The sequence below is a fragment of the Hyaena hyaena genome, unplaced genomic scaffold (genome assembly GCF_003009895.1).
Source record: "Hyaena hyaena isolate Hyena2069 unplaced genomic scaffold, ASM300989v1 scaffold_32, whole genome shotgun sequence".
Taxonomy (NCBI): domain Eukaryota; kingdom Metazoa; phylum Chordata; class Mammalia; order Carnivora; family Hyaenidae; genus Hyaena; species Hyaena hyaena.
In genome coordinates, this window is record NW_024080663.1 from 4980147 (window position 1) to 4993011 (window position 12865).

At 37.9% G+C, this 12865-nt stretch overlaps 1 protein-coding gene across 8 annotated transcripts in view; it reads right to left on the reverse strand.

Annotated features, from left to right (window-relative positions):
• The window catches only part of LOC120229462 (TLC domain-containing protein 4-like), a 99276-nt gene that overhangs the window by 16146 nt on the left and 70265 nt on the right, over positions 1-12865 (reverse strand). The window lies entirely within an intron of this gene.

Consider the following 12865-nt stretch of genomic DNA (forward strand, 5'->3'; position numbering starts at 1 on the left):
AGAATTCTACATTATTTTTAAAAGACAGTATATTGTACACTTATGTTTGCTTATAAAAACAGATTTTAAGCTGTTGTCTCATGTTGAACTAATGAAATCTGCAAATAGCCATCGGTAACAGAATCCTCAAATTGCTGTAGAAATAATGATCAAAATAGTGTGAATTTCAGTTGAGGCATTTTAGAGCAATTAAATACCTAATAGAAACTCATTCTTATATCCATTAATAAAAGCACCTTTAAAATCTCAAAAGTGTACTTTCTATCCTAAATAACAACATGTGAGCCTGTGAGCAGATGCTTATTTGCCAAATGTAACAACACAGGCTAAAACTGATCTATCACATTTGACCTGAAAAATACATTTGTCAATTGGAAGTTCCTACAGCTAAAACACATAATTTCAGGACCTTTCTGAATTTAGAAATGAGATGCCTAGTACACTGTATGAATTTAATAATGGGAAAAGTAGGGAATTAATAAGCATTAGAAAGAAAACCAAATGCATATATTCCAAAAATATCATGACATTTAAAAACTGTTACTAGGTAAATAGAGTCATTCCCCCACTTCTAGTTACATCAGAATTATGATTGCACATAAAAAGAAATATTCCTACCTGCCCCCAAAACATTAGGTATACATGGAGCTTCAGAAACACTGGTCCTAAAAGCTATACCACACTGCCTTCCAAATGGGAACAATATAAAACAATTAAAAAAAAAAAAAAACCTTTTTATTTGAAGAATTTCAGTTCTTCTCCATGGAAATTATTTTAGGGATTAAAAATTCAGAGCTGGTTTTAAGAATTAGCTTTTCCAAGGCTAATGTAGAACTTGTAATAATCTCAGACTCACTGGCCTTAGTGAAACTGAAGCCTGTGATGAGGAGGAATAGGAGGGCCAAAGGCAGTGGGTAAGGTGCGTACCATGCTCAGGGGTGACTGACTGTACCTCAAGTCAACCGAGACGTGGCCATACCTGTCCAATGCACATGACAACATAGGAGAAATAACTGTGCACGTGTGTTAGGACTTTATCATGGAAATATGAAGAATCAGTGTTTATTTGAAATTACATATTGTTCTGTATTATTCGCTTTTCTGTTACAACAAAGGCTTTTATTTAAACAAACAAGATTAGTTAACAGCGGTAAATAGTAGTAATTAAGAATAGGACTAATTTAACAAATAAAATGCATGAAAATAATATTTTTAGGTTTCCTTCTGTCCTTTTAATTTTCTTTTGGATATTTAAATTTAGAAAGATATATTATTGTATACTTTTAAGAAACATAAATCTGAGACTTTGTAAAAGGGAGAATGTAAATACAATGGGACTGATTAGTTGTTACCTATATTTAATAAAAAAGTAATAGTGACATCTTCTTATCCACAATACAGTAGGATATTTTTATTTCTTTCTTTTTCCAGTATTACTTCTCCGAACTGCCTACAGCCTACAGTGTGCCAGTCGCACGCGCGCGCGCGCGCGCACACACACACACACACACTCTTTTTCCCCCCAGGAATGAAATACAGTCCAATGTAAAATTCACTTTGACTTTTAGCTCTGCTCTTAGGAATCCACATTATTGGCATCAGTCCAGTAGGATGACCTCAACCCAAATATTTTCTTAACAAAGGTGTGAGCATAGAATACTTGAGACTTTACTTACTAGCAACAGCAGGCTTTTTAGAGTTCTAAGAATTAAGTTCCCAGCTCTCTCAAAAGGTCCATCCACTTTGTATCTATAGGTTTGTTTTGCTAGACCAGCTATTTGTCCCTAAGGTCCTTTGCATGTACAAATTCATCATATAAACTATCCATTTCTAAAATATTCATCCTTGGGGCACCTGAGTGGCTCAGTCGGTTAAGCGTCCATCTTCGGCTCAGTTCATGATCTCATAGTTTTTGGGTTTGAGCCCCACATCAGGCTCTGTGCTGACAGCTTGGAGCCTGGAGCTTGCTTCAAATTCTGTGTTTCCCTCTCTCTCTGCCCCACTCCGGCGTGCGCACTCTCTCTCTCTCTCAAAAATAAACACTAAAACATTTTTAAAAAATAAAAAATAAAATAAAATATCCTTTTTCAGTACTTCAAAGCACACAGGATGGATTCCAAATAAGTTACAGTTCTAGCAAAGAAAATCCTGTTCAATGTGGCTACCGTTGTCTGGTAACGTTCTTGAGTTCAGAAGCAGTCATATTTCCCCCAAATGAGCCATTCTTCCATTGTATGCTTGTCACAACCTACAAACTACATTAAGTAACAGAGGTGCTGACAGTTCATCTTTTTCTAGCTGCTTACAGGTTCCTCAGCAGTCATCAGTTTTAAAGAAACGATACGTAAATATCTGATTATTTAATGTAATACTTTTTGTCTTCTCATCCTCGATTTATTTCCAAATTACAGGATATTCTCCTTGCCTCATACTCTAAACATACGATTTTATAGCTGGCCAATGTGTGCTGGCAACAATTGTAGCTATCTTGGGGCGCCTGGGTGGCTCAGTCGGTTAAGTGTCCGACTTTGGCTCAGGTCATGATCTCACGGTTCGGGGGTTTGAGCCCCGCGTCGGGCTCTGTGCTGACAGCTAGCTCAGAGCTTGGAGCCTGTTTCGGATTCTGTGTCTCTCTGATCCTCCCCTGCTCACGCTGTCTCTCTCTCTCTCTCAGAAATAAATAAAACATTAAAAAATTTTTAAAAACAATTGTAGCTATCTTATAGGCACAGGCCTATGGAAGCCATCTCCCTCCATTTCCATGAAGTCAAATCTCTCGTTGTTTCTGCAGGTTTTGAGGAAGCTAAAGGTAAGAAAGAACATTCATTATGAAAGCCTCGACATCAGAGGTAAGCAAATCATATCCCTTTGTGGCACTGTTCTACGCAAGGTGTGGAAGATGTTTCACAGGTAATATCTTTTCATTTTCTTTGGCGAGAAGTGGATAGACCGAATGGAATTTGCCAAGTTTACATTTGCACTGTGTGCAGACTGAGCAAAATCTAATTCATCTTGGAACCACACATCAACAATTATTGTTTTATGTGGTTTCTTTATAATCGTCATAGGAGTCAAAAATTCACCTTGAGACTCCTTTTTTCAAATCCCAGTAGCTAAGAGCTAGGGGAATGTGTTTTTAGTGCTGTGGTTCCATTCAACATTTGCTAGAGGAAATAAAGTATGATCATTGGGAAGATCCAACAGAATCAGCTCTCTATACTGTAAGAAACCAACACATCTGGTACCAGCATTTACCCCTTTTTCCACCTACAGGATGTGTTAGTTGCAACCTCTGAATCAGATAATGTAACTTTACTCAGTTTCATAGAGCAGTCAAGGGAACTATAAAATGTATATATCCATGTGGTATGTCCAAGTTCATTATTTCAATGTCTGCCATTTTTTCAACTGAGTGTCAGTGTCTTTGAGAAGATGAAAAAAGTACAGCTCCATTTAGATGTACTTGCCTGTCTCATTCCAGACTTGTAAGACACAGTCGCTTTAGGTGCTTTTCCATCCCCATCCCTAGACAGGCCCATATTAGGTTGCTAGGGCTGCTATAACAAAGTACCACAGGCTGGGTGGCTTGAACAACAAAAACGTATTGTCTTACAGTTAGTTCTGGAGCCTAGAAGTCCAAGATCAAGGTGTTGGCACACCCATGCTCCTTCTCAAGGTTCTAGGGAAGGACCTGCTCTGGCCTCTCTCCTAGTTTCTTGAAGTTCCTTGGCTTCCAGGCAGCCCAACTCCAATCTTCACAGGGTGTCTTCCCTGTGTGCATATCTGTGGCCAAGCTTCCCCTTTTTATAAGGATATCAGTCATATTGAATTAAATGACCCATCTTATTCAACTATGACCTCATGTTCACTTAAATAATTACATCTGTAATGGCCCTATTTGCAAATAAAGTCACATTCTGCAGTACTAGGGCTCAGAACCTTGAGATAAGAATTTCCAGCAGGATATAATTCAGACCATAACAATGCCCAATCCTAAATTCTTTTCTGCATATTGTACAGTCTGGTCTTTTTTAGTTATCTAATTTCCTAACACATGTGTCTTTCCATCCATCCATAATAACATCCTTATATACTTATATTATACATATTTCCATATATAGTAACTGTAACAGTCTTTATTGGTGGTCTTTGGGGCATTCTGGTGTTGGTATCATGGTGTTCGTGTTCTCATTATCTGAACTTCCAATGGGCAAAGATGACTGTTAATGCTCGTGATTACAAAACATTCCTATGGTATCATTCAGTGTAATATGGCAATGAATGATCCATTATTAGGAATTGCAAATCATGGTTGCCACAGTTATTTTGCATCAAAGGGAAAGACTTCACAGGATGTGGGATTTTCAGGGGTAAAACAGGAAAACCAGGATGGACTTGGGGAGGCCACTCCCATCTTTATTGTGAATTTTATTATAATGAATCCCAAATGATAAAGTTTTTCATTTTAATAATCAAAATCACATTCCTAGCTCTAAGAAAGAGGAATGAATAAAGAGTAAATGTCTGATGTCTCTAACTCATCCAGCACAAAGAAGCACTTCCAAGTAATAGGAAGCAAATTGCATTTCATATTCCAAGTTCCTGGATGCTTTGTAGACTTATTTTTGAGTTTTAGCGATTTGTTTAAAGTTTAGGTGAGTGTTTCCAAAGGAAGTGGTTGGAATATTTCAGTTAAGAAAAGGTCAGGAAAATAAGTAACTGTGTTTAGTTGGAGACCATCCCAGTAAAATTAAAAAGCCGAAATGCTCTGCTTTTCTCTCCCCCCATAGTTAAATTCTTCAGCGAGTAGGGCAAAGGAGAAGAGCCAACTAGAACATGACTCTTGGGAAGGCAAAAAATGCAAAGAAAAGAGTTACTTTAGTGAGATTCTTACTTGAACCAGACACAGAAAATTGTCAGAAATAGTTGAATAGTATTATCCTCTATTATAATGACTTCATGTATGTAATAAACATTTACTTTTTTTAAAAGATAAATTCTCTCATCTGTAACACTGCCTTTCTCCCTCAATTAAAGGCAGCTCTTTTTCCAATCTATTTTTCCTAATAATCTTCTTTTGTTTAGTCTTTTTAAATGTATGGCATTCTATCCAATGTTTAGAGAATATGACAGACCAAATTGCTATAAAATATGAGTTAATTATGTTCCTAAGTTCAGCCAAAGTGTTGCTAAATTACTTACTGTATCTTTTAAATACATCATTTTTCCAAATATGAAATGCAATACTGAAATTTTTTAAGTTTTTGTTAGTGATTTCTAAAATATTTTCAAGCAGACACTCCAAAGTCATGCAAAATATTGAAATAATATAGTAGTCACTGCCTTACTCTTAAATTTTAAGAAACAATTTTAAACAATTCTAAACATTTCTCTCCAGTGAACTTAAAAAATACAAAAAAAAAAACCTTATTAAATATACTATGTCTAAGACTTTGAGAGTTTAGAAGATTATTTCTTTGAACTTTCAAATTGCTATAAAATTAAAAGTAACTATTAACCAAAGTATCAAATTCTACCAGATAAAACCTGATTCTATAATAGTCTTTAAATATTAAAATTTACTAGTAAAAATAGTCAATTTGATATGTTGCTTTCATCTAAATTTAACCAAAATGCAGTATCTCCACACTGAAAAAAACCTCTTGAGTTTATTAAAAAAAAAAAAAACAAAACTGGGCATAGGATCCTGCCTTTTCTTCTAATTTCTCTCATCTCTTCCCAAAGAAAATGGTTCTCTCATATCTAACATAGTGGTTCTCAAAGTGTCATCCCAGCATCACCATCACCTGGAAATTTGCTAGATGGGCATCTTCTTGGGCCCCATCACAGACCTACTGAATTAGTAACCCTGGGGGTCAGATGAGCAATCTAGTTCTAACCGGCCCTCCAGGGGATTCCAATATTCACTAAAGTGAGAGAACCACTGTCCTAGCTTACAGATGATCTGGGAATCTCTAAGCCCTCAGGAAACCAGCTCCAAACTTCTATGAAATTGTAATCAGTGAAGATTTACAAATCCCCCATCAGATCCTACAGCAATATCAAGGTAGACCAGCTACATCCGTCTAGAAATATTTTCCTGACTCCTTAATCCTGAGCTGGGTCAGGTGTTTCAACAGATTTCTCTGCTTATCTGTTAGACTACTTACACCCTTGCAAATATCTATATTCCTTGTGTCTCGTTTACTGTTCTATCCATAAAGCCTAGTACAGTGCCTGGTGCATATTTCCCGAGTTGAACCTTGCCTGCTCCTCAGTGTGAAGCAAGGAGAATCACCTCCAAAACCAATTCATTCCTAAGAGTCCTGTAAACCTATTTGAGTGGGTGAGCATTCTGATGAGAATATTAGTATGCCATTTTAAAAGGAGAGAAATACCCAGATTTTAATTTTGTAGAGATCAGTAGAAAAGAATTAGAGGTCATCAGAAATGTGTTACGATAAAAAATAAAAGGTCTGATATTTAATTTCCAAAACTTGATACATTTAGATTAGTGAAACAAGACAGAAAAAAGTAGGCAGGCAAGTAAGAGGTGGGGAATATCACCTCACACCCATCAGATTGGCTAGTATCAAAGGCAAAAAATGCGTGTTGGCAAGGGTATGGAGGAAGATAATGCACTGTCGGTGGGAATATAAACTGATGCAGCCACTGTGGAAAACAGTATGGAGGGTCCTCAAAAAATTAAGAATAAAAGTACTATATGAATCAGCAATTCCACTTCTCGGTATCTACCTGAAAAAACCAAGAACACCTATATTCATCGTAGCATTGTTTATAACAGCTGAACTGTTGTGCAACTGAAGTGCCCACCAATAGATAAATGGATAAACAAGACGTGGTATTTATATACAACAGAATATTACCCAGTCATCAAAGAATGAAATCTTGCCATATGTGAGAATCTGGATGGACTGGACCTGAAGGGTTTTATGCTACATTAAATAAGTCAGACAGAGAAAGACAAATATCATGATTTCACTTATATGTGGAATCTGAAAAAAAATGAACAAACAAAAGGGAAAAGAAACAGATTCTAGATACAAGAACAAGCCGATGGTTGACAGAGGAGAGGAGTGTTGGGGGTGGGGGGGGGACAGAGGGCTAACCGAATGGAAAGGGAAGGGGGTTAAGAGGTACAAACTTCCAGTTATAAGATAAATAAGTCATAAAGATATAACGTACAGCAAGGAGAATATAGTCCATAATATTGTAATAATTTTATACAGTGACAGATGCTATGAGACTTAACATGGAGATCATTTGGCAATGTATAAAAACATAAAATCATGATGATGTAAGCCTGCAACTAATAGGATATTGTATGTCAACTATACTTCAATTGAAAAAAAAAAAAAAAAGGAGGTAGGAGAATTTGAGACCTGCTTAACAGCGATGGATCAGAAGGAAAACGGCTAGAAGCTGGTTATCAATGACCGTGCCAGCAAACTAAGGCGCCCTTTCTGAACTCCATGACTTGTGGCTATTCCTGAATTTCTCTAACTGCATTTCCATATCTCTGTAAGTATGGGGAATACTTTTTAAACAGCTGTTAGGAGTGTATGGCTACCCCTCCCACCGTCCTCATCTTCCCCATTTTATGAAACAGTGGAATGACAGAATTAACTGATAAATGGAAGTGTCTATCAAACACTATATCCCACTGCTGATGGCAGAATTTCAATAAATATTTATTGGCTGGCTGACTGCTTGAATCCTTCAAGCCTTTATTCTATTTGGGCAATTCATTATGATAATTAAGCATTTAAGTTTGGGGAGGCAGGGATAGTTAGGACATGATCACAAGCCTGTGGCATGAATGCTGGGATTTGAACCCTAGCACTCCTGGGTGACCTTGGTTGAAACTGACCTAAATTTCAGTTTCTCCATTTGTAAAATGGGCATAATACCATCTTTTTGACAGAACTGATGCGAGAATAAGATATGTACTAATAGCAACCGAGAAATATATGAAAAATAGAAAAGGCATTCAAAAAGTGGAAAAAGGGGCACCTGGGTGGTTCAGTTGGTTGAGAGTCCGACTCTTGATTTCAGCTCAGGTCATGACCCCAGAGTTGTGGGATGAAACCCGATGTTGGGCTCCATGCAGAGCTTGGAGCCTGCTTAAGATTCATTCTCTCTTTCTTTCTCTCTCTCTCTGTCCCTTTCCCCTGCTCAATTCTCTCTCTAAAAAATATAAAATAATAAAATAAATAAAAGTAAAAAGGTGGAAAAAATTTTGTAGTTAAAAATGAAAATGAGCCCAGTAACTTTTCATATCATGATTATGCATAAGATTAATTAAGTTTAAGAACTTAGGCCCTTTTAGAGGGCCAATGGCATCCTATCTCTGTAGAAGTCTTCACCTCACTGATACTTGGGTGATGTCATAGGACTAAGGGCCCAGCCTGAAATGATGAACAGAAAGGGATGATAAGAATGACAGGTCACCATCACAATTAGTGAGGACTGAATGTAGGTTCAGTACTGCTATTTCAAGATAAAACATAAATTATGTCCACACATCACTTCAAAAAGTAGTTAAGGTTACTTTCTAATTATTGCAGAAAAAAAAAATTCAGTTTGAAAAGGAAAAATAAATACTTCTAAGGGTGAACTGTTTTATCTACCAAATAGGTTACACCAACTTTGTACCTCACAACTGTATTTCACCCAACCCAAACTTCACTCTGCTCATGACGGCTTTGTTTCTTACCATCACGATATGGTAGGGTTGAAATGGAGTCTAAAGATGGCCTCTTTTTACCAACAGATTTTTTAATCCCATCTACCAAAGCTCTTCCAATTTGCCCTTCAGCCTGCACAGCTCCTTGGTGAGAAGTGTAGCATCTCCTAAAGCTGCCTACTCTCTCCTGGGAGTGCTATTCAAAAGTTCCAGAACTCTACTTGCACCCTCTCTGATTTCAATCTGCCAGTCCTACGTCTGATCCTGGTAATCCAAAATCTCTTCTTCACATGAAAATCCTTCAAATATTTAAAGACTATTCCTGTCTTCTTTCCAAGGAACATTTCTAATTTGCTCAGAAAATTCTGGTCTACTTCCTTCAAAGTTCCTGAACCTTATTAACTGGCAGTCTTCAGACAACAAAAACAAAAAGAATAAACAACAAAAACCAACCAATCTCTTGGTGAAAAAAAAAATTGTTTACATATAATAATCTCCACACATTAACCAGTAAAGTCACACATGCACATACATCTTTTTGAAGGTGCAGGATAAACTTCCCAAGGAGAATTTTAGCAGAACATGTCCATATACTTAAAAACATACATCCCACTTTCCCAGGATTTCCTCTCTACAGAATTATTCTCTGAAAATTGTGTATGGCGCAAATATGAAAAGATATAAGGATGTTCATGCAAGTTATACATAATAGTGAAACTCAGAACAAACGTTTAACAATAGGGAATTAGTTAAATATGATTATATATCCACATGCTGCCAACAGAGATAATGATCCAACCAGATGGCCTGAGAATAAAAAAGTTTCAGAACTTACAAAAGAATTGGAGAATTTACCTCCTTCATACTCTTCCTTAGGAAATCATTTGAAGTTATGCTGCAGCACAATGAGCAAGTGAACCAAGAAAGACAGACATGGGATCCAAGGAAACAGTGGCCCCAAACCAGGAAAGTCATGGCAGGAAGCTCAGGACACTGGGGGGACAGACCTAGAGAGCAATCAGACTGGAGTGAACAATGGAGGGTTCCAAGGGCAGGTGTCTGGGAAAAGATGATCACAGAGATGTGATGCTGTCCGTGAGAATACAGAACAACTCAAGTGAAGGCAAAGAATATGCTGTAAGAAAAAAGGGAGACGTCAGAAACAAAAATTAGACAGGAAATGTAATCTTGCTTGTGCTATCAACAATATTTTAATATAATTGTCATAAGCACATTAATGATTTTCTCTGTGTAGGATCAACTAGATATAAAGGAAACTTAGAGCTTAGTATGATTATGAAATAAGGGTTCATAAATAGTTCAAAATCTTGACAATACATGCCCCCCTCCCCAAGTACAAATGACAAACTGAGAAGTGAAGTAGTGGTTAGAGACACAAAAAGTAGCATAGGAGCACCAATACCTTCACCTTAGAAAGTATCAAGAGGTGCTACAGAACCAGAAATGAAAGTTTTCAGAGGAACTTAGAAACTAAAAGTCCTTTAATGATAATGAAAGGAAGAAGGGAAAGGAAATAGAGATGTGAGAGTTAAATTCTTATCATAGCAAAAAGATAATGTTATCCAACATTGACAAATAAGACGAGGGTGATGGTCTCCAAAGATGGCTGCCATCACTTCCTTCTCTTCCTATACATGCACGGTGCTTCTTATATGAAGAGGTGGAGTCTTATTTTCCTCCCCTTGAATCTAGACTGCCCTAGGAAACTTACCTGATCACCAGAATGTGGCGGAAGTAATGTTCTGAGTTTTCTGAAGCTCAGTCATGAGAAGCTTTGCAGCTTCTTCCTGAGAAACTCAAGCAGACAGATGGGCCACGGATGGGCCACATATGGGCGCTTAGGCAACAGCCCTGCTGAGGTCCCAGCAGAGCGCCAGCATCAATTGTCAGCCACTGGAATGAGCCCCTTTCAACCCAGTTGAGCCTTTAAAGGACTCCAGTCCCAAATGCTACCTAACAGCACCCTCATGAGAGATCCCACCAAGAACTGTCCCACTTTCTTTTTGTATATTTATATATCATTAAGAACTCATGAGTCAATGGTTTCTCAATGGCCACGATCGGTATTCTAATTGACGACCAAAATGTCACACTTTTAGCCAATGAGAGAGCCTTTGTGTCAGTTCTTGTCTTTTTGACACAACCATATTAGTCTCTGATAGCCTCCTTGCTTTCTGACATAAGATTACCAGAGTTATTTTATTGTATGCAATATTCCAATATGTAAAATAAATTTAAAATTTTGATTCCACTTTTGTCATCTATAATCATACACAGAATGCTATTTTTGACTTATGCTTACACCCCTAGGAAAAAAGTGGAAATACATTCCTAAATGTAAATAGTAACTAAGTAGATATAAATAGTTATCTCTGGGTTGTGGGATTTGGGTATTATTTTTTCTTTTTGCTTGTCAATATTCCCTAACCCTCAAGTAAAAACGAATGACCTGTCTAATTAATTTCTTCAAGTGGCCTCTGCTTGAAGAAAGTGGCCAAGCTACACATTTTTCATAGCTTTTTAAAAATATTTATTTTTCAGGGAGAATGAGAGAGAGTGAGAGGGACAGAATGAGAGAAAGAGACAGAATGGGGGGGGGAGGGGACAGAGGGAGTGGAAGAGAGAATCCCAAGCAGGCTCCACACTGTCAGCGCAGAGCCCGATGCAGGACTCCGTCTCACGAGCTGTGAGATCAGGACCTGAGCCAGAATTAAGAGTGGGTCACCTAACCAACTGAGCCACCCAGGCGCCCCCTTTCAATTTAGTGTTGCTATAAGGGGCCTTGTAATCACTGTTTTCCAAGTGTACACTTTTGTGGTTCTCTTTCTACCCCTCTGAAGTTCTCCTCTGTCTCTTTTAGAGGATCAGTCCTGCCCCTGCCCCCACAAGACCAACCTTACTTCAAATACATACAGGCCCCTTTCCCCTGGGACAGCTGAGCGATTGCCACAAAGTCTCACAGCATTGCAAAGTATCTTTCTGCCCAAATGGTCTCCCATGGTACCACATCCCTCTAGTGCTCTGGGTCATTTTGCCCCCTTCTTTCCCTTCATTCTGTGAAATCCAAATTAGTCACCCTGCTCTGTTGACTACAAAATGGCTTTTAAGATTTTTTTTCTTCACTAACATGACCACCACCATAACCACCAAAATTAAATTCTTCAGAATCTATCACACATATTACTCCAATAACCCCCCACAACATTTCCTCCCCCACACAGTATTTTTTCTACATATCACCATCAACCGTATCTTTCTAGTATGCCAGTTGTATCAAGTTTTCCTTTTTGGCTAATGGCCTACAATTCTGTGAAAAGGAAAAATGCGAGTCCGGTGAGCTGCGATGTTGACCCCATCTTATTCATCCAAACGTACAACCACTACCGAGCCCACACGGGTCCATGCAGACACCCCCGTACTTACTATCACCTCTGAATGTCTGACCTCTTCTCCTCAGTGATTTTCCTCATGTTTTCTGGCCTAGGAAGCCTTCCCCACTTTTTCCTGCTAATTAAAACACACTTTGTGTGTGTGTGTGTGTGTGTGAGAGAGAGAGAGAGAGAGAGAGACTAAGGTTAAGTCTCCTCTATTTCAAAAGCTCTCTTAGAAAATTCAAAAAAGCATAAATATATAGAGTAAAACTTATCTACAACTTCGATTCACTGCAAGAATATACATCAAGTATGGTCAGTGGTTGTCTCTGAAGAATCAGACCTAGAAAACAGTAGACCTACTAAGCCCTGTATTTCGACTCAGATTTTTTAACATATATCCATAGTCAGACCAAAAAAATTAATAGAAGTTAACACAGTCATCTTTCCATTCCCTAACTTGTTATGGCATCACCGATTTATCAGTGCACGATGTGTTGTTTGAATTTTTGATAGTTTCCTATGCTTAAATCTTAGCTACTGCAGGTTCTGTCATATACTTATCCCCTATATTCCCAGAGCTTCTGTGTTCAAAACCACACAGGGGCGGAGAACTATGTCTCAGTCTTGCTTCTATATTTTCCACTCCTGTAGATCAATGACTCCTTACCTGCTTCACCCAGTACACCTGTGACAGCACCAGGTGTGACATAGTAACCATTAGATAAGCTTTAGGTTACGGTGTAATTCCTCATTACCTTATCCC